Raw genomic sequence first — 22,340 nt, 5'->3', positions numbered from 1 at the left:
AGGGGAGAAAGTCACCTACATCATTTTCTGCTCTTTACTGCTTATACATGGAGCCTTCCTAGCTTCAGGAAGATTTACTGTGTGTCTCAACACATCAGGAATTGGAGATATGAAGAAGCAATATCAGCCTCAGGACCTAAACAATTGCCACACAGATCATCATCTACTGCCTGAAGAAAAAGAGAGAGGAGAGATCCCATCTTCCCACAGAACCAGCTGACAGAACCATTCTAGTTGAAGTTCGAGTGGACAGGTGAGATATAAACAATTTTATTTTGAAAGATAAATTTATTTTATATTGCTATTTTAATTGGACAGGGAGGAAGGAATACTAGTAGTCTCAAGTAATAATTTTTACCCAAGCTGTTGCAGTAACCAGGACAAAGGAGTCACAAAAGTCATATCCCCCTAAAAGCTTCTCTGAGGAAAAAAAAGTCACCCAGCTTTGTTCAGTCTGGTAGGGACAGTCTGCAGACCCACTTAGATGCCCACCTACTTGGCTCAATACTTTCTTATTTTATAGAAATGCCTTTAATGTACATGATGTAAAATATACCGTTATAATCACGAGTCTATTATTCTGCTTTGCGAACAAAGCTCTGTTTTACATGGATCCTTTTAGATCCATAAAACTAAGCATGCATTTCTCAGCTGGGGAAAGGAGAGCAGGCACCAGACACTTTGCCCCATGCTCTCATCAGCCTTGAAAACCAAGCAAATGTAATACTATTCATGCCGAAGTCCCTCTTGATGCCCATTCCAACTTCAGCTTGCCTTATTTTCCACATTCCTTCCCCACCAGATCACCTGCAGACAGCAACATCATGGGTTCACATTACCCATGTGGCTAAAGTCTGACAACTCACCACATTTGTCTTTTAGCATTCTATTTTCATAGAAACCTGGAGCATAGAGTTCTAATGTGATGCTACTAGAAGATCTCACTCAGTTTAGTTTCCAAATCCTTACTTCTACATTTAACATAATTACAGAGTTTCCTTGAAATACTATACACAGTACCCAGTAAGTTCTGATTTTCACTGGTTACACACTCTTACATGCTGAAGGATGATTTAGGCTTTCAGTGTCCCCTCCTGTGGCCTGAAACACCTAGTCAGCAGGAAGTTTGGGTATCAGCCAAATACTTAATAGCTTTGCACAACTACTTGCCAATATTAACATTGAGCCAAGAGCTCAGACATTTGTAAAAGTACCAAAAGCTTTAAGGAAACCTCTTCTTTAGAGTTAACCTCCCCAAAAAATATATGGTGACAGTAAGGTGCAGAAATTAATCTGATTCCAAACTGTCTAAAACTGTTCAGTACAACACAGCTCCCCACATATAAACCAAAACAGAAAAAAAAAAAAAAAAAGAGGTGATATAGAACACAATAGTACTATTTTCTCTGCCAGGACTGCACTTTGAGGCACCACAAAAAGAAGGAGATTCACAGAAAAAGATCTGTTCCATAAAAACATGTCCTAGGAAACAATCATGATTTCTTTAGTTTGATAAAATCTTTTAAATACTCTTATCACAATAAAAACATCTCTGTACACAGAAGACCAGGAACATATGTGTATTAAAAGTAATGACTAAGTCAGAAATATTTCTAGCACTTTCTTTTGGTTTACCTAGGTTTTCTACTGCTTTCCTGGTGACACAGTACATTCTCACAGTACAAAAATTATTTTCTTTACATGTTTTTATTATCTGCACTGATGCAAAAGAAAAAAAAAAAAAGCCAGCAAACTGATACAGACTAGATACAGAGAATCCAAATCTGTTGTAGAGATATCCTCCCTTTCTTCATTAATCTGAATAAGTAGCCAGGCATGTTTTCTCTTAATAAAGTAAAAAAAAAAAAAAAAAAGGATAAATACAATGCTCTTCATATGGTGTTACTACAAGACCAGCATTGTTTCTATTGAAAGAACAAAGTACTCTTTTCCTACTTACCAGGCTGACCAAGTTACTTCTTCTCCCCCACCTTCTTTTAATCCAAAAAAGAAAATAATCCCTTTCTTCCTGCTACTCTACTATTTCTCACAAGTTTGAAAAGCAAAGCTTACATGACAACTTCAAAAGCAACATTTTCATTTAGGTTCCTTACAACGTCCTGAATCTGCATTTCTTATGTCAATTTACCTTTCACTACAGTCTGCACAGTAAATTTCTTTTCACTAGTTAACAGACATTAATTTAAGAAGAAAATATGAAGGCAAAAGTAGGAGTGGCTGCTCAATATGCATCTAATGATATATATGATAAATAAAGCTGTCAGGTGCAGTGACAGCAATGAATACTTGTCACACAATCAGAAAACTCCACCAATTGAAATATTTGCTCAAAATGCCATATTAAAAATCTTGAAAAGCAAGCAGTTCTGACACCATTATCAGGATTGTCAACTATATTACTTCAATGAAGGGTCAACAATACCTTTTTAACTCTTTTATAAAAGTTTCATGGTTTAAGACAAGTTTAGTGTTCAAGAGACGTGCATTTCTCTCAAAGCATTTTACTCTTTATTACAATGTTTGAGACATTGCAATTGTCTTAAAACATCATAATAGTTAGAAATAGGCTTTAAATACTATAAAGTAGTATTTAAACTCCTTCAGCTGACTCCTCCATTTTTTTCTAACTTTTAAGTTAGGTCTCTGTTGCTCAAACTCCAATTCTTAACGTTTCATCTCTAACACTTCCAGTGAAACAATTATTTCCTGCAGTCCAGCGTATTGCAAGTCTTCCTGGGGTTTCTAAGGTGCTTGAGAGGTGAGAAATTTCAAATTTGTTTCATTTTACTTTTCTGATGTTGCATAAAACATTAAAGACCTGAAAATGGATCATCAAAAAAAAAAAAAGGCTCCTGTAGCCAAGCAAGGGCAGAACCAACACATCTAATTTTAATTGTTATGCCAGAGAACACACTATCTTTATAAAAAGCTATAGGGCAAATATATATGCCAAATTTGGGTAAACACTGGGTAAACACTACCATGTACAGTCTGTACAAGTTATCTGCCAGTGCTGAGCATTCCTCACTCTCCAGTCCCTTCTGATATAACTCCACAGAAGCAGGGACGTTTAGTGCTACCCTTTGTTAAAAGTATGAAGCACAAGCACCAACAGCAGTTTCAGAGGTGCAGGGTAAAACACTAAAACACCTCAGTTTTAACTGCCTGAAGCTTCCAGTCCCACACTCCCTGTGTCATTGCTTTGCTGCCCATCTGCTCTATGCAGCTCTTAACATTGGGATTCTATTTTTTATTGATGGGTGGGAGGGTGGATGGTGTGAATCACAAGCAACAAGGGACAAAAAAACAAATTCCAAAACACTGCTTGTCCCTCTTCAGTTTTTTGGTTCTCAGCTTCCCTGCACCACAATGACCTTCCCAGGGTACACAGATATTTCTAAAGGCCTGGCAAGCTTTTGGTTTTCCAGAAAAATATTTCCTAACATTTCAGTCCTTGCAGGTATGCAGGTGTCCTGTGTGCTAAATTCTGCATCCTAGTCTGTATTCATCACGCCTTCCATCCTGCCATTGTTAATCACTTGCCTTTTATTCCCTTCTCAATAAGAACTCTCATTTATCAATGCAAGCCTGCATTTACAAACACCAGTATTTTGTGGAGGATTATTCTAAGGCACAAGGTAAGCCAGGCAAACAGTACTTTTCATTTAATGACTATTAAATAAAAACAACAACAACCATATGCCTTGATTTTTTTTTTGTTAAAATAGTCTCCTTTGGGGAAAAATATTAAAATTTAAAAGTGTACAGAATTTCTCAGGATTACTTGAAAGTTACATCTAATTATTAGCACAGTTATGCTTTGCTTTTGTCAGCATTTACCTAAGTTGAATGACTAAATAATTTACAGAAACAGTTTTAGACTGAACTACCTCTTGAGAAGGTATAGCTTAAAAATAAGCATGATTTAAGAAAACCTAAAAGTTTTCTAGGAAAAATCTGAAAGACTGGACTTTTTCTGACATTCCTATACTGTCATCATTTATACCAATTCTTTGAAACAGAAGTCTGTTCAGCTGGTAATATATATATATAAAATGGATATTGAAGACTACATTAATTTTAGTAAAATAATCTAAGAACTGAAAATAGTGTAAGAGGAAATTGAGTTTGTGGTTAGATGTGTAAATTTGTCTATTTTCACATTAAGTATGCTTAAAAATATTCTGTCATTTGAAATTGTGTCATAAGATGCATTTATAACTTAATGTTTTAGAAACCAACAGAGAGACTCCCACACAATGGAGTACTTTAAATTGAATTCACTAAGACTACTCCCAGGAATGTTACTAAACATGGGCTTACACATTTGCAAGATAAAGCCATATTTTTCTTTTTTTTTTGCTACAAAGCTTCCATTCCATTAAAAAGGCAACAAAATAGTCATAGAATCAGCTATTAAGACTACCTGTGCAGCCTCCAGCAGTTTCTTAGAATACTTAAATACTGGGATATTTAGCAAGCCTAAATATCCATCCTGCATCTTACATTTATTTGATTCTAGAATAGTAAAATGCCTACTCAAACTGCAAAACAAGATGCATATTTGTGTATTCAGCATGCTCTGAAACCATCACAAAAACCTGTAGAACATCTCTCCTCTGTTCTCTTTGCTCAGATACAGGAGTATGCACTTTTCAGTACCATGCCAAAGAAAAACTGGCTGTGCTTCAGCCACATCAGATCAAAACTGTCCAAGGAACTTACAGGCTCTGTAAGTGATGCAAGTGATTTAGCAGATTAGCTTTCAATTCATCATAGAATCAGCATCCTGGAACCATTAGAAGACATTGCACTTCAGGAATTGCCTTTTTATTTATTTATTTATTCACCAAAAGAGTTGAAGAGTTCCCCAAGCGCTTGATGGCTGGCTCCTACCTTCACAGCACAGCCCAATCTGCCCCCTTTGGGCTCACACTCAGCTAAGCACAATCACACCAGTTCACAAGTGCAATTTATAAGTCCTCACAGGCATCTGACTTAACATTTGAAGTTGATGACAGATGTTACTGTAACTGTTTCCTTAAGGAAAAACAAATGGGTTGAGCAGATTTCAAATGAGGTCTATAAATGAAAGCTGAGGTACATCATGACTGCCAAGACTCAGCCATCAAAAATAAACTTGCTTTACACAGCAAACTGTCTTCCAGAGAAGCCCCTGAGAGTACCCATTTCTTCCACTATTATTGGATGTAGGTCAACAAAAAGAACTGTGCTTTATTTACCAGATCATATTTGTCCACTAATCTGAATTGTTCAAAGAACATAAGTGGTAAGAAGCGTATTTCAGCAATACATTTTGAGGAAAAGAATACACTACAGAAAACCTTAAGTCAAAACCCTCACCATCACAGAAATAACACAGACCTGTGCTGTTTTATAAAGTAATTAAATAATTCAAACACTGCATGTGCCAAGAGGTAATGAAATATATATCTAAGCAGCTTACCGGTAAATTAATTTTACTAACCATGAAAAGGGTTTAGATAACACTGAAAACTGAAGGGGCATCAGCAAAATTTCTAGCAGGACTCAACTCCTATTGCACAAAATAAAACCAGATCCCAAGAATTCAAATACTGTGGCCTCCAAGTCTTGCAATGAAACGATCCAAACACCAAACACTGTAACCACAAGTACAGACATTAAACCTCCATAAGGAATTGGAATGAAGAAGCCAAGATATGTTCTGTAAACCTCTCAATGTATGGAGAAGACTATGTCCCATTACTCAACATCCTGAGTGATCTGAGTTATTCACTTGGAGGGAAACTGACCCACACTTTACCAATACTCTGTGCAAAATTCACTTTTGGACTAAATTCAGAAATGGCAGAGATTTTTGTTACATTTCTTTCACTTCCTTCAAAATAAATTGCACATTATACCCAACTAAGCAATCACTATAGATACTGCTTTCTCTGGTGGCTTCCCACCCCAACTCCACAGTACTTCTGGAAACTACAGCACATCATTTCCACATGTACCTATACAATATATATTTATATATATACACCACTTTCATCAATCCTTTTACTCCATTCAATGTCCCACAATATATATACACTTATATGTATACACTTATACAATGAGATAGAATTTAGAGTTAAATCACTTCCAAAATCTTTCAATTTTCAATTTTTGTAGAATTTAGCTGCTAGAGTCTACATCTGCACTGCATCTTCAGTTAGAGGAATAGGATAATGCACAGGACAAACAGCTGGAAGTATTAAAAAAATATTGAAGAGTATTTACTGAAAGTCAGGTATTTTAACCAAATAAAACATGCATTGGTCATTAAGAAAGCCACATAAGTGACTAGTCTGAACATAAGGTAACTAGTCTGAAACATTTCCAGTGAATGCCAGTCTGCAAGACTGCCTTAGAATGAGTATTTAAAATAATCTAGAAAGCAAGTATTGCCTTTCAAAAACCTTAAGATTCCACAGAAAAGCTCCAGCTTTGCTAAACATCCAAAATGTTAAAGACTCCCACACATCCAATCACAACTTGAAACTGACATACACCTTCTTAAGACACATTCTTTCTGCTTTCCTAAAAGCACAGAAATTCCAGCTCTACATATCTTCCCCATTATTCTCATTTTAAAGAGACAACACATAACCTGTCCATTGCAAAGTCCACATTTCTATTATCATGAAGGAATTCCAAGTTTCCATGAACAGAAATGGTGTAGCAGTAATGGAGCCTTACCCAGAGAAGAGCTAGAACATCTCAGCTCCTCCTCTCTCCTTTGACAGAGCTCAGCACCTGACAGACTGAAAGGAGATGTGTTTCCTAATTGTTGCCATTACTTCAAAACAAAACATGACTACTTAGGATATTCCAAAGCTGGGAATCTAAAAGTCACTATAACTAAATAAATCATAAAAAATCCCTGAAATCAACCACCAAGCAGCAACAAAATTTAAATTCCACAATGCTAATTCATCAGACACTTAATTTCCTCATACAAGCATTGGATATCCATGCTCAGAACCCTCCTTGGACTGCCACAAGTAGTCAACTGCTGCTTTCCAAAGAAATTGTTTGTTTTTTTTCCCATCTTACATACAAGCAGTAACAAACCAACATAAATCCATCTCACTTGATTTCAGAAAGACTATAAAAGATTGTTTCTTTCTATAAAATACTTCACGTCTTTAAAAAGTGACTAAAACCAAAATGCTCCAGAAAAAAATTTAACTGATATGTGCTGATATGTCTTTGTATTTTCTTAATGTGAAAGTATCACTCAAAAGCAGCACTACACAGCTCATTTTCAGAATTTAGTTTCAGCTGTGATCCTCAAAAAGAAATTATAAAGTCATTTTACTTTCAAAAAGCTCTTACCCTTTTGCCAGGACTTAGTAGAAAATATAAGCCAGAGTTAGTGTTGCAAAATATAAATAAATTGCAGCAAGCTCATCATTGCTAAGTACATATGAGGTCATTCAAAAATTAAAACTTAAAGCACAAAATTATTTTAACACAATCCTAAACCAAACAAATATCACAGATAAGGAGTCACAATTTTTTTTTTAAAAAAAAAAGCATCAGAGTAATATTTCCTAGATGGATCTAAGATCCTCCATATATACATCCCAGGCATTAAAATCTAAATTAAACAGAGATTATAACAAATCATCATAGTGGATAAAAATATAACAAACACACTAAGAGATACAGGTGGGGTAACATATGTTGTCTTTGGAAGTGATACACAGGCTGGTTGCCTCACCCTCTTTGAGGGGTTAAAAACCCACTCTTTTTTCTTAGTCATCCTTCAAAGGTCAGTAACAATCATCTTTCTATAGCAAAAGAAAAAAATATCACCTTGAGCATGCTTACACAAAAACATACATGCTGAACAGATAATTCTCTAAGTACCACATGTATTTGCCATTCTGAAATGGTTGAATGTGTTATTTTGGTATTTGGCTGCTAAGAATACAGCCTACACCTTTCTACAGCCTTCAGAGCAGGCAAGGAATAGCCAGAGGGACCGACATGGACAATGGAGCTCACACTACCGTCCACCAGAAACTGACCACCCGTAGATTAGAGGAGTTGAAGAACCACCCACAGGATAAGAGGTGGTTAGATTGGTCTCCTCCAAATGCTGGCAAACCACAAGAGCAAGGATAATGAGTATAATAAGGCACCCAAACACTGAACAAGGAATTTCTCTATTCCTAACTGGAAGATCTACCCCACCCTGGGTGTGCACATAAAACACAGCACGGGACTTCTCCACAGCTCAAACATGTCATTTCAACCTGAGCTGGACAGCCATAAACCCCAGGGACTGTCCATATCTCAATAAACCTTGGGAAGAAGAAATTATGGTTCCTTCACTCACTGGACAGAAAGCCTCTCCTTCCTCCCAGATTCCTCTAGAAGTGAAAATGCTAACTCACCTTGATGTTTTTGAAAGCCATTTTACAAAGAGCTTTCAAACAAAAGTCACAGTAGTAAAAATGCCTCCTTTAAGGCACTGAGATGCAGAGTTACCTTCACACACAGCCCTTAACACAGCCTGGGTACCCGCCCCACGATGCCAAGGCTTGGACTGTAAGTTTCTTCCATCGAGAAACTAAGAAAGCTTTTCCCACAGAAACATATTCCTTAAGGGAATTGGATATGCCACTACACACTGAGTGTGCAGTAGTAGACCCTGAAAAAAAAGGGCCCTTCTCCTCCTCCCCTCCCATTCGGGGTGAAAGGAACAAACGAGGAATGCACTGCTCAGGCAGATGCGACCGTGAGGGGACTGCGGCTGAGGGAGCTCTGCTGCTGCTGGGGTGTTATGGCTGGTGTTTCCTTCACTTGAGCTGTAGGAGCGTTCGCCATCCCCCTCCCTTCCATGGGGAGAGTCCAAGGAAGTCGCCCCGGCAGAGGGACGGCTCCGGGGTCCCTGTGGGGACGTGCAGCCCTGACACAGCGGCCCGCGGGGAGCCAGGCCGGCAGGGCTCCCTCAGCCCTCGCTGCCGAGCGGGAAGGTTGGGAGGACAGTCCCCGATGCTTCGCCCCCACCGGGGCTGGGGAAGGGCCACAGGAGCGCTCCCCCCGCGCCCCCAATCCAGGCTGCGGAGCTCTGCGATTCCGGGGGGAGGAAAGAAAGCAGGAGAGCAGCAGCGCATCTCCAGCATCTCCCCTCAGGGCAGGGCGGACACGGGGGAGCTGCTCCGTCCTCGGCTTGGCCACCGGGAAACCAAGGGCCAGGGGCGAAGCGACTTGATAGAGGGGAACCTCCCTCCCTTCCCCGCCCTCCGAGGAGGGGGAGCGGGAGCGGGGCCTGCGCCCGGCGCGGCTGCGGGGAAGGGGCCGCGATCGAGGCGGCCGCCCTGGACACGCACGTGGGGCTGGGGGTTCGAGGATGGAAATAAAAACAAATCGCAAACGGACAACAGTTAAGTGAAACCAGTGATTTAGGAAGCCGACCAGAAAACTAACCCTGGCAAGTAGGATTTGCCCTCCCCTTGGCTGCACTTATTGGCCACGCTCGTGTGCAACGAGCTGGTATCTGCCAATGCCAGTGGTCGGCCGGCCTGTCCATCACCAGGGAAAGAGCAATTCGCCTCTAAGGGAGTAGATTCCCATCCATCCATCACGAGGCTTAGCAGGTAGTCGCCTAGAAATCAATCACACACTAATAAAAAAATAAAAAAAAAAAAATCCTTCTCCATCAAATTACTACTATAGTGCTCCCAGAAAAATATATATGTATCCTTGGTGAGGTAAGGCGTGGATTTCATCACATGCATCACATCCATCACTTGTCCAGCCTAAAATGATATTTTCTTTAAAAGATATTAAACCAAGCATCATAAAGGAGGGACCCTAGTAAGTATTCATTAATTATATAACTGAAAAAAAAATATCCTGTTAGCGTCTGTTTCCATTTCCCAGCCACCAGAAGGGAACAGAAATCTCTCACCTTTTTCCTGACACGGTTTTTAAAACACCAAACATTATCCATTATTTAGGCATAAAGCTAGGAATTTCCAAAGCTCATCAAATCTATCCTAGAAAACTATAACAACAACAATATTTTTAAACACTAGGCATAAAAAGAAAAAAAAAAAAAAAACATTGGAGTCCTATGGCTGCTTTTAATAGAAATTGAAAGAGGTTTCTGGTTGACGATTCTGTAGGGAGAGGCACTCTGTTACCAGAATAAGATATGCACTTGGTCCCATTTATTACAATGTATTTCCAAAGCGATATAAAAAGCCTATTATTTTGCAAATTCATCTCCAGATTCAGCTACCAGACAGTTCTAAAAAGCAACATACAGCATTTCCTTAATCACAGTAAATTTACAGTCATGTATCTCAGCCATATTCTTGCTTAAGCTTCTCACCTTTCAAATCATTGCATCTGCCTTTCGTCCTCACATGGATTTTACAACATCACGTTTAGCTGGCATCCCATTTGCGCGGAGGAAGGAGGCGGCAGGGAGAGCCGGAGCCGCGGAGCAGCCGCGAGGGGCTGACCAGCAGGAACCTGCTGCGGTCGGGGAGGCTCGTGTGCCCCTGTCCCTCGTCTTTCCGTCCCTCAGCGAGTCTCCCTCAGTCAGCTGCGAGCCCGGCTGTCTGGCTTGCCAGTCCCTGACTCAACATTCCCAGCATTCCCGAGGAGCCGGGGCTCCAGCGGCGCGGCTCGGAGCCGCCGGGGGCAGCAGCAGCAGCAGCAGCACACGCAGCGCAGCCCGTGATTCCTGCGAGCGTCTGTCTGTCTGTCTGTCCATTCACCGCGGCTTCCAGTCCCCACCCCGAGAACGGCTGCAAGTGTGTTACTCACTGTCAAACAGCCTAAAAATACACCTATGGCTGCGTAAAACTGCCGAGCCTAAATTGCTTTCTCGCCGCTGTTCACCAAAGGCCAGAGATGTTCAAAGGTAGGTGCTTCAGAACATGATGGCTAAAAATCCATTGCTATATGCGTGCATTTACAGAAACAGAAAAAAACCCAGAAATCTGAATCTGTGTTTTGGCTTAAGTGTAAAAGAAGTTAGGATGACATGCAAATTTATTTGTATTTTTCTCAAAAGCAGTATGCAGGGGAAAAAAAAACCAAACCACGACAGATTAGCTTCAATGCTAAGCCTGAAAGCCTTTTCCATAAGAAAACTGCAAACCGCATTAAAATTATTCCTGAGATTTTATTGTTTTTTATTAAGTAGAGTGAGAAAACGTCTATCAACACCACTGGCTTCTCAATCCTAAGAACAGAGGATTTGTTCCTCTTCTGTTTTTCCCTCCTCTCAATTTTTATTTCTTTTTTTTAGTTTAATCACTTTGTATACAATTGCAAGTGATCACCTTCAGGCTTTAGCTTCAGTGGACCTTCATACCTTACGCTGCACAAAATTTCACGAACATTTTATGTGTCTCCTCTTGATCTCATTGCAGTCACACTGATTTTAAGAACCACTTCAGATCTGCAGTTGCTTTAATATAATTTCTATTTCTCTCTTGCTTACATATTCACCTATAAATGCCCCTATTAATTATTGAAAAGAACTTTTATGGAATTACTCTTAAAAACTATGCCAAATCAAATTGATTTCAACCAATCATGTTTAAAATTAGCATAATCCTTTTATTACTGCATCTGAATTATCCAAAGCCAGTTGAAATAATTGGCTGTCACAGATATTTATTTGGAGATGCTAGAATACCATTCCCAGCAGGTTTGTATTTCCCCCAGGAAAGGGACACACTCTTAACAGTACCCACCTACCTTAGCTATAAATTGCAATAGAGGGCAAATACTTTTTCTGAGTTCAAAGTAATGGAATAACCATTATTAAAATGCAAACTTCAATTGCTTTTAAACCTGCATACTTATTTGAAGACATTTCTGTTCAAATAGTTTCAAACCCATGAAAAATATGGACAGAGAAAATCTGTTCCTGGAGAAATTGACAAGGGACACGGTTTTGTATACAAACAATTTCACTTGATCTGAAAAGCAAACAAAGTATTCCTCAAAAGTTAGCAAGCCTGCATCTGTAAGAAAATGGATAAGCACTACAAAATGTGGGTCACTACAGTGAACGCTTCAGAGCACAAGAAGTGGCCATTTTCAGCTTAGCCCTTAATTTGGATTCAGTATGAAATAAGAATCTCCTACAGACCTGTCTCAATATTGCAAAATCCAGTTCTGTCTCGGTGCTGTTAATGATGACAGGACTTTTGTTCTAAGTGGTGTCAGCTGCTGACAGTTTTTTAAACAACATGTCACACCATTCCTGTCTATATGAAAAGACAAGGAACATCAGGTCCTGCCTTATTTTTTTTTGTGACTCATTCACTGGCAAAGACTGAGGTGATAGCCAGCAAAAGCCAGAAGCATCCTGACAGAGGAGCAGTAGCCAAAGAATCGCCTTTCCAAGGAATAAGAAAGCTGCCATAAGGCTGCCACAATACTGCAATAAATTAAGCTTGCTGTCATTCAATAAACTTTATAGCAGAGTTCATCACAGCCCATCTCAGAGCAGCAGACCCTCTGCAGGGGACTGTCAGCATTACCAGTGCCAAAGAACAGACTATACCCACCATGTATAATACCATTGGAGAGCTTTGTGGGGAAAAAATATTTTGCCAAATTGTATTCAAAAAGACTTGTTAGAAAAATGTGCATCTCAAAAGAAGGGGGGGGAAAGTAATCAGAATTTTACAGCTAATCTACTTAGTGTATTAGCAGAAACAACATCCATGCAAAGAACCTCAGGGTCACATAATCCAAACCCTTCAATAACATTCATTCCTTACATTCAAGACAATGCTGGAATCCAAATCCACAGGGTAGGATAATAACAATTGTGTCCTTAAGGCTAACTTCTTTGCAGCTGATGAAAGCTCTCATTTCAGTCTAATCACAGGGCCATCTGTGTTGTCCTCAGTGCCATGATGCAGGTGGGTGCCATTAAGCACAAAAAGAGCAAGATCATATCAGGAAACTAGCACTTTTTTTTTTCTTTCATTTATTATAAGAGGTTTCCATTAACTACTAGACATATCTTTCAGACAAACTGTTAGAGGAAAGCCGTCTGTTGTAAAACTTAAACCACTATTTATATTATATTATAAACATACAATGTTTGCACTTGTCAACAGTTTCTATCTTCAAATAGATTTTTGGCTAGCAGACTTCAGTTTATTTGTTTTCTACCTTAAAAACACAGCATATTCAGAGTTTTTTCTGCTTTCACATCAGGAGCTGTGGAAATCTCACTGAAATTAATGGCAATTTTTTTTTATTTCAATTAGCCCACATTAAGGCCCTAACCAAGTCAAGTAAATATGAAATACAGATTTTCAAGTCTCTTATTTTCCTCCATCTATGCTATACTGATTTTGGAAACAGAAAAGTATAAAACATTTATTATTACTATTCTGTTTACTTATTCTACGCATAAATAATTCAAAATAACATATATATGGTTACTTACTGTCTTAAATTCCTGTGCATCCCTTCATCCTTCCCAATTCTTTCTTCTCACCTGTGAGAAGACTTTAGCAGCAGCTATCTCCCTTTCATAGTCTGGTGAAAATGGATGTTATTTTCTGCTTAACTTCTTTTAAAACAGAAATAAAAATAGAAGCTTGGTTCCTGCTGCGTAATTCCTAGCAAGCAACTGCAGGTGTGTGCTTTAAAAACCCAGGAAAATGTATTTCAGCTTTAGTCATTGAAACTGACCCCACTCTATTCCTCTGTGCTTCTCTAGTGCTACTTGATTTACACTGAAGGTTACAGAACCAGAAAAACAAAAAATATTGTCTTTACCATGATATGGTGATCAGATTTCGAGTAAGCACTTGACCCTAGAGAAACAAAAAGCTCCAAACTAACAAAATAATTGAAATAAATTTAAATTTTCTGTTGATTTCAGAATGAGGTCCTACCAGTCTAGTCCACAGAGATGGTGGACTCATCAGTCAGTAACTTATGAATATATAACAACAGTGACTGATGAATATATAAACTCTTAATGAGTTTATATATTCACCTACAAATACCTGTCAAACTGAATTACAAAATAGTTTCCACTACATGTTAAGATTCTGGTTTTGCTTTCCTCACGACATATTACCCAAGTCTCATCGTGGTTTTAAAAATGATTAGTATCATTTATTTGTTATTAATTTAAATGATCACATGCCTTCCAGAGATGGAAAAGTGTTACTTGAATATACCTGAACACACAAGAAGCCATTGAGTTATCTACTCTAATGTATTATAAAGCAAAAAATAAACAAAGAAAATACACTCCTTTATAATTACATAATTTAGCAGTTTATTGTATACTGCACAGCTTATATCTACTCAGGACAGAAATAAAGCCACTCTGGCAGATGCCATTAATATCATAGTCACAAATAGAGAAAAATGCTAAAGTAATTTAATATTAAAAAAAAATCCATCTCACAGAAGTTCTCCAGCTTCCACATCTCAAAACAGGGCTGTTAATAGGCTTTTGCACCAACTCCACAAGGTATTTCAGAAAGTTAAAAATATTTCTTAGGAAAATTCAAACTCCAGGAAGTTCTAACAGTATGCAGCAAATACAGCTTAAACATCTTGAATTACATTTAACACTTTAAATTTTATTAATGGTCCTTTATTTTCCTGGTTGGAAACACTGTATTACTGTACTATTGTACACATGGATATACACAGTGACTGTTATATAGAAACACTGCTAAATGAATGCTGACTAGTAAAGTATTAAATGATGATTTCAGGGTTTTTTAATCATTTTAGACACATCAGAGCTAAAATCCAACTGATTTTTCAGTAAGAATTAAGCTTTCAAATGCCAACATCACTCCTGAAAGGTAAATCCAGATACTAAAATTTTACTTACAAGTGTCAACATGAGGCACTTCATCTCAAGGCTGCTGAGGTTCTTCTCTAATTCTCCAGTTGCAGGAAAAACATTGCCTTCCCTACTTACAATCTCAACCTCTACAGCAAACTTGGCAGGCACAAACACTCGTATTGTAGGACTATTTATCACCCCCAGTCCATCACCTTCTCCCAGCAGAACTACAGAGCAGTTATTCACTGAGGGAACCTTTTATTGGCAGCACAGGCTTTTCCAATTTTGAGCAGCTGAGTACTGAAGCCTTAATCACATTCACATGGTGGGAGGACAGGGGCAGGACCAAACCTACCTGAGCTGGGGGGGCTCAGCTCTGTCCACCACAGCAGTCCCCAGTGGAACCAAATTTCTGCAGTGAGTAGGGCCCTATTAGATCAACTAAATTCAGGAACAGTGCGAAAATAATTAAAAACAGTAGCCTTGTATGGCTGCTTGGAAACTGACAACGAACCTACAGCTGCTTCCCTGCTTTTGTGCCCATTGTGGATTCTGTTGAGAAGCTGCATGACCAACTGACTAACAAGAAACACAACATTTTGCTCACAAAAAGATCTCATAACCATTGGATATCCATTTTGTCATTGAGATTGTCAGTGCTGGTACACGGAATAACAAATAGCACAAGCAATTCTGACTACTTCACTTAATTTCTGGTCTTTAAAATTGAAGAAAGATTAAATATAGGCTTTAAAATATCATTTTATCAGTATTTTTATGTCAATCATCTACTAGCCTGACATTGTAAAATATCAGGACTTTTGAGCACCTTTGAGCAAAACACTACTTGAGGATCTGACTTCAAGAGGTTATGTCCCCTTATTGTACCAATTCTAGAACTAAAGAGAGATTATGGTCTTCTTCTCATTTATTTTCATCACTTAGAACCAGCCATGTAAACTATATCAATGTAAGCACATGCAATTAAATCTTTATAGAACAACTCTCAGGTATGAAAAAGAAATGGCTTAGCATTATCTTCATTTGTGCCTCTGGACCCTCTCAGCACCCAAAATAGCTTATTCCCATGAAGAATTCCAGTTGAGAATATGCATAACCTTATGTCAACTTCCAAAACATGCTTGAGAACTGGCATAGAGGGAGTTTCTCCGGCCCAAAATATGACTGTTCTAAGAATTCAACGGTTCGGTTTCTGTGCCATGAAGTGGCACAGAACTTGTTTAAATTACTAGCAGAGATGTAACTGTAGGTTACATTTAGTGTAGGTTACAGTTACTCCTGTCTGGTAGATGTCTGACTACAAAAGCATCTAATGAGTAACTTCCCCTCAGAACCTGAAATGTGCCTTTAAAAAAAGAGTATTTAGTACTGATGATTGCACATGAAGTGCTTTCCTTAGAGGAAGCTTTAGATCCAGGAATCAACTTGGTAGAGCCTTTTTTGCATTCCTCCCCTGAGAGTTTCTGCTTTCTTCATTGCTCCAATCCCACTTTTACATCCTATTCCACTCATAAAGTTTGCTGATTCTCTTTCTAACTAAGCAATCTGTGACTTCAGGATAGAAACACAACCACACATTGTAACAGACATTTATACAAATATGTTTATACCAGTAATGAAGGTCAACACTAAATTCAACCGATGACTTATAATTTATTAAGCTATATTAAAAAAAAAAAAAAAAAAAAAGACAAGGTTCACAAGGGAGAAATATTTTTAATGGTCAGCTTAACATTATATAACATTTCCCTACAATTGGGTATGAAATGGCAGCTAAAGTACAGGAATTCCTCCCTGTCAGTCTGGCACTTCTATTTCTAGTGGACTGCAAGACTCAGCATTTGCAATTCGTGAGCATGACTGTGCCTGAGGTGTAATTGTGCCATGAGGGAGAAGGTGGCTTTCATAATAAAGTTCTTGCAAATTCAAGGATTTTTTTTCTTACCACGTGATAAAGTACTGTTTAGAGGAAAAATCAAAAAAAATAATGCATGATTATTACTAATTTCCTTTGTCCATTTTTGTGAACTTTCTCACTGTTTAGTTGACTTTATTTGGAGAGTCAAATCAAAAATTACAAACTAACAAAAATACAACAGGAAAGTGTCAAACTTTAAGCCTGATAGAAATAAATAATAATTTGGGGGGTTTGTTTCCAACAAAATCTGGCTATGGATTAAATATACCACAGCAACTTCAATTTCCCTGCAATTTTTTTGTCCACTTAGACATAATCTTGGGGAAAAAACTTACTTGATTTAGCTGAAAAATTATACATCTGAAAACAGGAAGAAAAATGAAGCCTATAAAGAATTGTTACCCTATCCTTCACTGACCTTTAAGGGTGAAGAAATATGTATGCTCCTGTCAATTCATTTGTATCGAGGATTCTTTTGGCAGATGTGAAAAAAGCAGAAGAAAACCATCATCTATGCTGAAGCAATATAGAAATTCTGGGAAGCAGATTTAGAGCTCCCAGAAAAAGCCAGGCAATAGAAACACATGGAAGTATTGGTAAAACTCTTTTGTTAAATTACAAGCTAGAGGAAGTAATGCAATGCAAAATTTCACTACATTTATCAGCCACAGAGAAGGTAAGGGAAAAGCAATGGAAAACCTCACAAATGTAGCTTATTTCCATTTTTTGCTCCTTCAGGATGTCAGGCACCTATATACAAGTGAACTATTGACTCTAAACAAAATGATTTTTCATGTTGGGTGAAGCAGTATTTTGCAGTACTGAATTTATTCTGAAATGTACAGGGCAATCAGAAAGTGAATATGTATAACACAAGAGAGAGAGGCAAACCATATGTTACAGCAGCAGCCATTGTGAAGGGAAGGATAAATGCATTAATCACTTGAGTATAGCTCAGTTAAAATGATTTTTATAAACCGTGAAAGATCAGACTACAATACAGAGCATGATTTCTTGATCCCTGAGCAGACTGTGCTGCTACTGCTATGTGAGAGCTCTATATGACCATCTTTAACATTAATTAAGAACCAGAGAGACCTTGGGATAAAACAGGAGGCAGAAGTAACAGCAGCAGTATTTTAAATAACATTTCTCTGCATCTTATTTACACTTATTTAGATTTCTCTGCTCCTTATTTAAATGTATTTTCAATTTTCAAGTATATATTTTTATTTCCTGCATTAATTTTTTTTTTAAATACCTTGACTAGGCAGCCATGAAGAGGAGCACATTTGAAAATTAGTAGTAATATTTTGCAGCTACAGCAATTGGTCTAAGAAAATGTATTACCTCTCTGCACAAACCTTATCTCACTGGAAATATTTTGTCTGCTTCTTTCATGTCAGCTAATTGGATTCATGGTTTTGGTATTAAGGTTCAGTTGCAATTTTAGGATCCTAAACATTTCCATGCCCTGTGCTTGACAGACAGATGGGTTAATTTAGAAATGAAAGGTAATCTAAACTACTTTGTGGTTTTTAATGAGAAGAAAAGATAGGAACATGGGAGCATATCTAGAGAAAATGAAGTATTTTGGAAGTTGACAGTTATTTAATTTGTAATAGTTTACAATTATGTTAATTGAGTGAAATAGCACTTCTGTGGTATCGTTACAGAGCAGAGATTATGTTGATTCACAATGTATTATAAGGAACACAAGTGGAGAAGGAAGATCAGGCTTATGAAGGATTTAGTTTGGTACAGCAGCAGGTACTCAGGAGCGTAAGGTGAGTTCAGGCTGTGAGCACATAAACCCCCCAGATCTCCAAGACCTCTTATTGTGCCTGTGGAGCACACCCATTACTGAGCTTTCCTGTCATACCTGCTAACACAAAAGGTGTTTCCTTGGTAGGCAAGGAAAAATGCCTGACAGAAATATTCTGGTTACACTTTTTCTTGCAGGGCTCCTACCTGCATTCAATTTTCATTAGCTCTCTATAAAGCAGATTAGGGTGTCCAAAGGCGCTGAATCTTGGTGTCAGGCCCTTCTCAGACTCTGGTTGCACTATAGCACAGGTTTTCTTTTTCTTGCCAGGCTGCTTTCTTTGCTCCTTAAGAAGATGCAGATTGTTGGGTTTCTTTATAGTCCTCTTCTTCCTCCCAATGTTTTGATAAACAGAACACAGCAGCAAAGGCAGCTGTGGAACTGAAGGATGGTATTTGACAAGTAGCTCCTGGTGAGATGAAGCCAGCAGGAGTATAAAAGCCCAAAAGCACGTCTTTGAAAGAAGAGTCATGTTCTTAAATACTGAGAAGTGATTCTATTAAGATAATACTTGCAATCAGCACCCAGCATGTGCAGCAGCCATGTTCTGGAAGACAAAATTGGCTGCTTCAGAGAGTTCAGCATAAAGCAGACGGTTGGGGTACTGCAGTTCTCCTACACCGAGTTATTAAAAGACAAATCCTGTACGCTACTGAAGCTCAAACTGAGGTGTTCCAAAATCATGCAGTTCTGATATAGAACAGAAAATATTCAAGATCTGCATATTGCCATTTGAAATTTCAGCTGCGGTCACCAAACCCACCCATATAATTGCGTGGATCTTAGAGATGCTTCTGGCAGATCAGCTTGGAATGTAGAACGCTTTCAGAGGTGTAGAAATGACTAAGACACAAGTAGAGGAAAAAAACCTACGGAAGATATGAATAAGAGAGGTGGGGGAAAGACCAGAATAAAGTACTGCAATCATTGGAATTTTTATTTGTAGAAGAAAAAACTCCATGTTGCAATGGAATTATGGCTGGGGCTAGATACTGGGAGAATAGTGAAAGCTACCAAGTTACTGATGAAGTACTTTATATTAGCCCAGGTCCAGCAATGGTCAGCATCTCAAGTACAGGGATGATAATGCCTACACCAATCACCTCTGGCAGTCAGGGTTTGTTGGAATTTAGGATACAGTATTGTCCCTGAGATTGCTATTTTCTTCTTACAGTAGAACCCAAGGTGGAGCAGTATCCCTAAGGCTGCACGGTTCCTGTACTCAAAAACCAGATGAACTGTTTCCTAGCACTGTTCTAGCAGTTTCAGTGCTATTTTTTATTGCAGAAACATAAATTTAAGATTCATTTGTTTTACTGAATCTCTCAACATTATATCCCCCCTTTTCATAAGACATGGTCTTTTCATGGTCTGGTTTTAAAGGAAAGCTGTCAAAAAACCCCAAATTGTCAAAACATTATTTTCATTTGTGTATGCTGTTCCCTCTGCTGCTCTCCTGATGCAATCATATTTTATAGGAACACAGTAAGGATACTTCTGAGCTATTTTTATGTTTCCCAAGTTATTTATTTGCAGTTTCAACTTGTTTGTTAGTCATAATTTAAGTAAGCATGTATCTAAATTATTGCTTATATTAAATACATATCTCTCTAGGAAAAAGGAACAATTCTTGACAATGTTTTAAAGTGCTGAGATACAATTGACTGGATAAATTTACAGTAGATCAAATAGCATTTTTAAATCTAAAATAAATTCTTGTGTAATTTTACTTTAAAAATCCATTTGTGTCAAAGACTCATCAAAGGCTGCAGAGCATCTATATGTTATATACAATAACAGACATTTGGCTTTGTCATCAGAGGAAAAAGTATGTATTTATTGATAAGCCTGAGTTATATTTTAAGAAGTATTATCTGGTAACTCAGTTGTTTCCAGACAAACTTTGGATGATCTGTTATTATTCAGAGGTGGTGTGTCCTAAGGACACTAGACTGCAACTGTCCTTTTTCTGAGTTATTTCGTGATAAGCATTAGAGACCAAAATTTAACAATTCCAAGAACAAAACTGACCTCTTGTAACACTGGCTCTCCTGCCAAGGGCTGCCATCCATGTGACAGCTTCTGCCACATAGAGCCTATTGGTTGTTTAGCTTGTAAATACAAACACTGCATAAATCAGGAACATTTTCAATCTAAACAGGGGTGAAGTATGACAGATGGGTGTAGAACACAGATGGAAGGAGGGAATAGAAAGTCTTCGTTGCCATATCATACTTATTAGGAAGATGGAAATAGCTCTGTTTCTGAAGCACCTGTAGAATCTATTTTGAGCTTGGAACTCTCAGAAATCAGTTCCTCATAAATTGGTCAGCAGCCTCAGCCTTTTAGGCAGTCAACAGTCCCACTGCCCCTATTTTTCTCCCTTTTTGAAAACTTTGCACTCATGACAAAAAGTTTTAATTTTCACAGACATCATCTTCTTTTCATTTCACCAGATCAAGAGTTGAATATGTAAGCATTTTATGGTCTCCCAAGTGGCCTTAAAATTTAATTTAATCTCATGGTGTTATTTGGCTTATTCAAACCTCACAGGTATACAAAGGTCATTCAAAAAGATCTCAGGTGTTGTTGTTGATTTCCTTAGCATGAGAGAAGAAAACACAGTAACTCCTTTTTTTTAAGGAAAGAGATGGAAGTGATAAAAGACACACAGGCAACAGGTCACTTCTATTATATCTCTCTCTCTCTATATATAAATGTACATACAGAAAGGGAGAGATCATTCAGACAACCACCCCTTCTATACTGCAGCTGTCAGAGGTGATGTGTTTATAGCACAGTCTGGGTAAAGAATCCCTTTCAGAGAAGCTTTTATGCAAAGCTTCAGTCCTTCAATTTGCCAATTATTTAAATCATTTATGAAATATTATCTATCATACACATGAAGAACCATGTAGCCTTTCTAATAATATTATTTTCAGTATTTTACTTCTCCCTGAGACCGAACAAAAGAATTTATTTACCTTGAAAAAAATTAAATTACAATTTTTCAAAAGTCACATTGCATAACACCACGTAGCCATAGAGATGAGATGAAACTGCATTTTTCTGGGTTACTGGAAACAAGAACAGTGTACATGCTATGAAAAGGAGATGCTACTTAAAGCATAATCTAACGTATTTGAAGAAAAATCTTATCAAAGAGTTTATTAATACTGGTCTTTTTTGCAAATGGAAGACTGAAGTAGGGAGAGAAGAGGTTACGCCCCAATTATTCAGGAATAGCAATCAATGTGTTTGAGCTCCTGGCCATAGGGCAGTTTCACAGGCTATCTTTGGAAATTCCATTTGGGCATTCCTGACAAGATAGTAGTAGCACACTGTATTTCCAGCTCTGTAATCTAACTCCCAAAATATAAGTCAAAAACCACTCACAAACATACAGTTGGCTAAGAATAATCATCCAAAATTTCAGGGAAAATATTTGTAATCACTGTTAGAAACATAAGTGGTCATTACTGTGTCAGTGTGCAGCCTCTACACTTGCAGCTTTCCAGATAGATTCCTTTTCTGAAACGTTCATTGGTCTGGCAATAATCCTTTTAAACCCCAGTTAGTTTCCACTTAATGTACATAAAAGTGACAGAATTCAGCTCATTCTTATGATTATGATCCAATAACATACGCTTTTGAATTATCCATGTTGTGAAAGCATACTCAATTAAAAACCTAGGTATGACACA

General features: G+C 38.0%; 1 protein-coding gene across 7 annotated transcripts in view; it reads right to left on the bottom strand.

Annotated features, from left to right (window-relative positions):
* ERC2 (ELKS/RAB6-interacting/CAST family member 2) overlaps nucleotides 1-15,141 on the bottom strand; it is a 406,984-nt gene extending 391,843 nt beyond the window's left edge. For 4 of the 7 annotated variants that reach the window (XR_015275160.1, XR_015275158.1, XM_086846817.1 and 1 more), the window contains exon 1: nucleotides 14,918-15,141. The gene's annotated coding sequence lies outside the window, so the exon portion shown is untranslated. Of the gene's footprint in view, nucleotides 1-10,405; nucleotides 10,787-14,917 lie in introns of those variants that run through there. The other 3 variants (XR_015275161.1, XR_015275159.1, XR_015275157.1) reach the window with 2 other exon arrangements.
* Between the last annotated feature and the right edge of the window lie 7,199 nt (nucleotides 15,142-22,340).

This window comes from Cyanistes caeruleus, chromosome 11, assembly GCF_971803275.1.
Source record: "Cyanistes caeruleus chromosome 11, bCyaCae1.hap1.1, whole genome shotgun sequence".
NCBI lineage: Eukaryota > Metazoa > Chordata > Aves > Passeriformes > Paridae > Cyanistes > Cyanistes caeruleus.
This window is presented reverse-complemented; position numbering and strand designations above follow the sequence as displayed.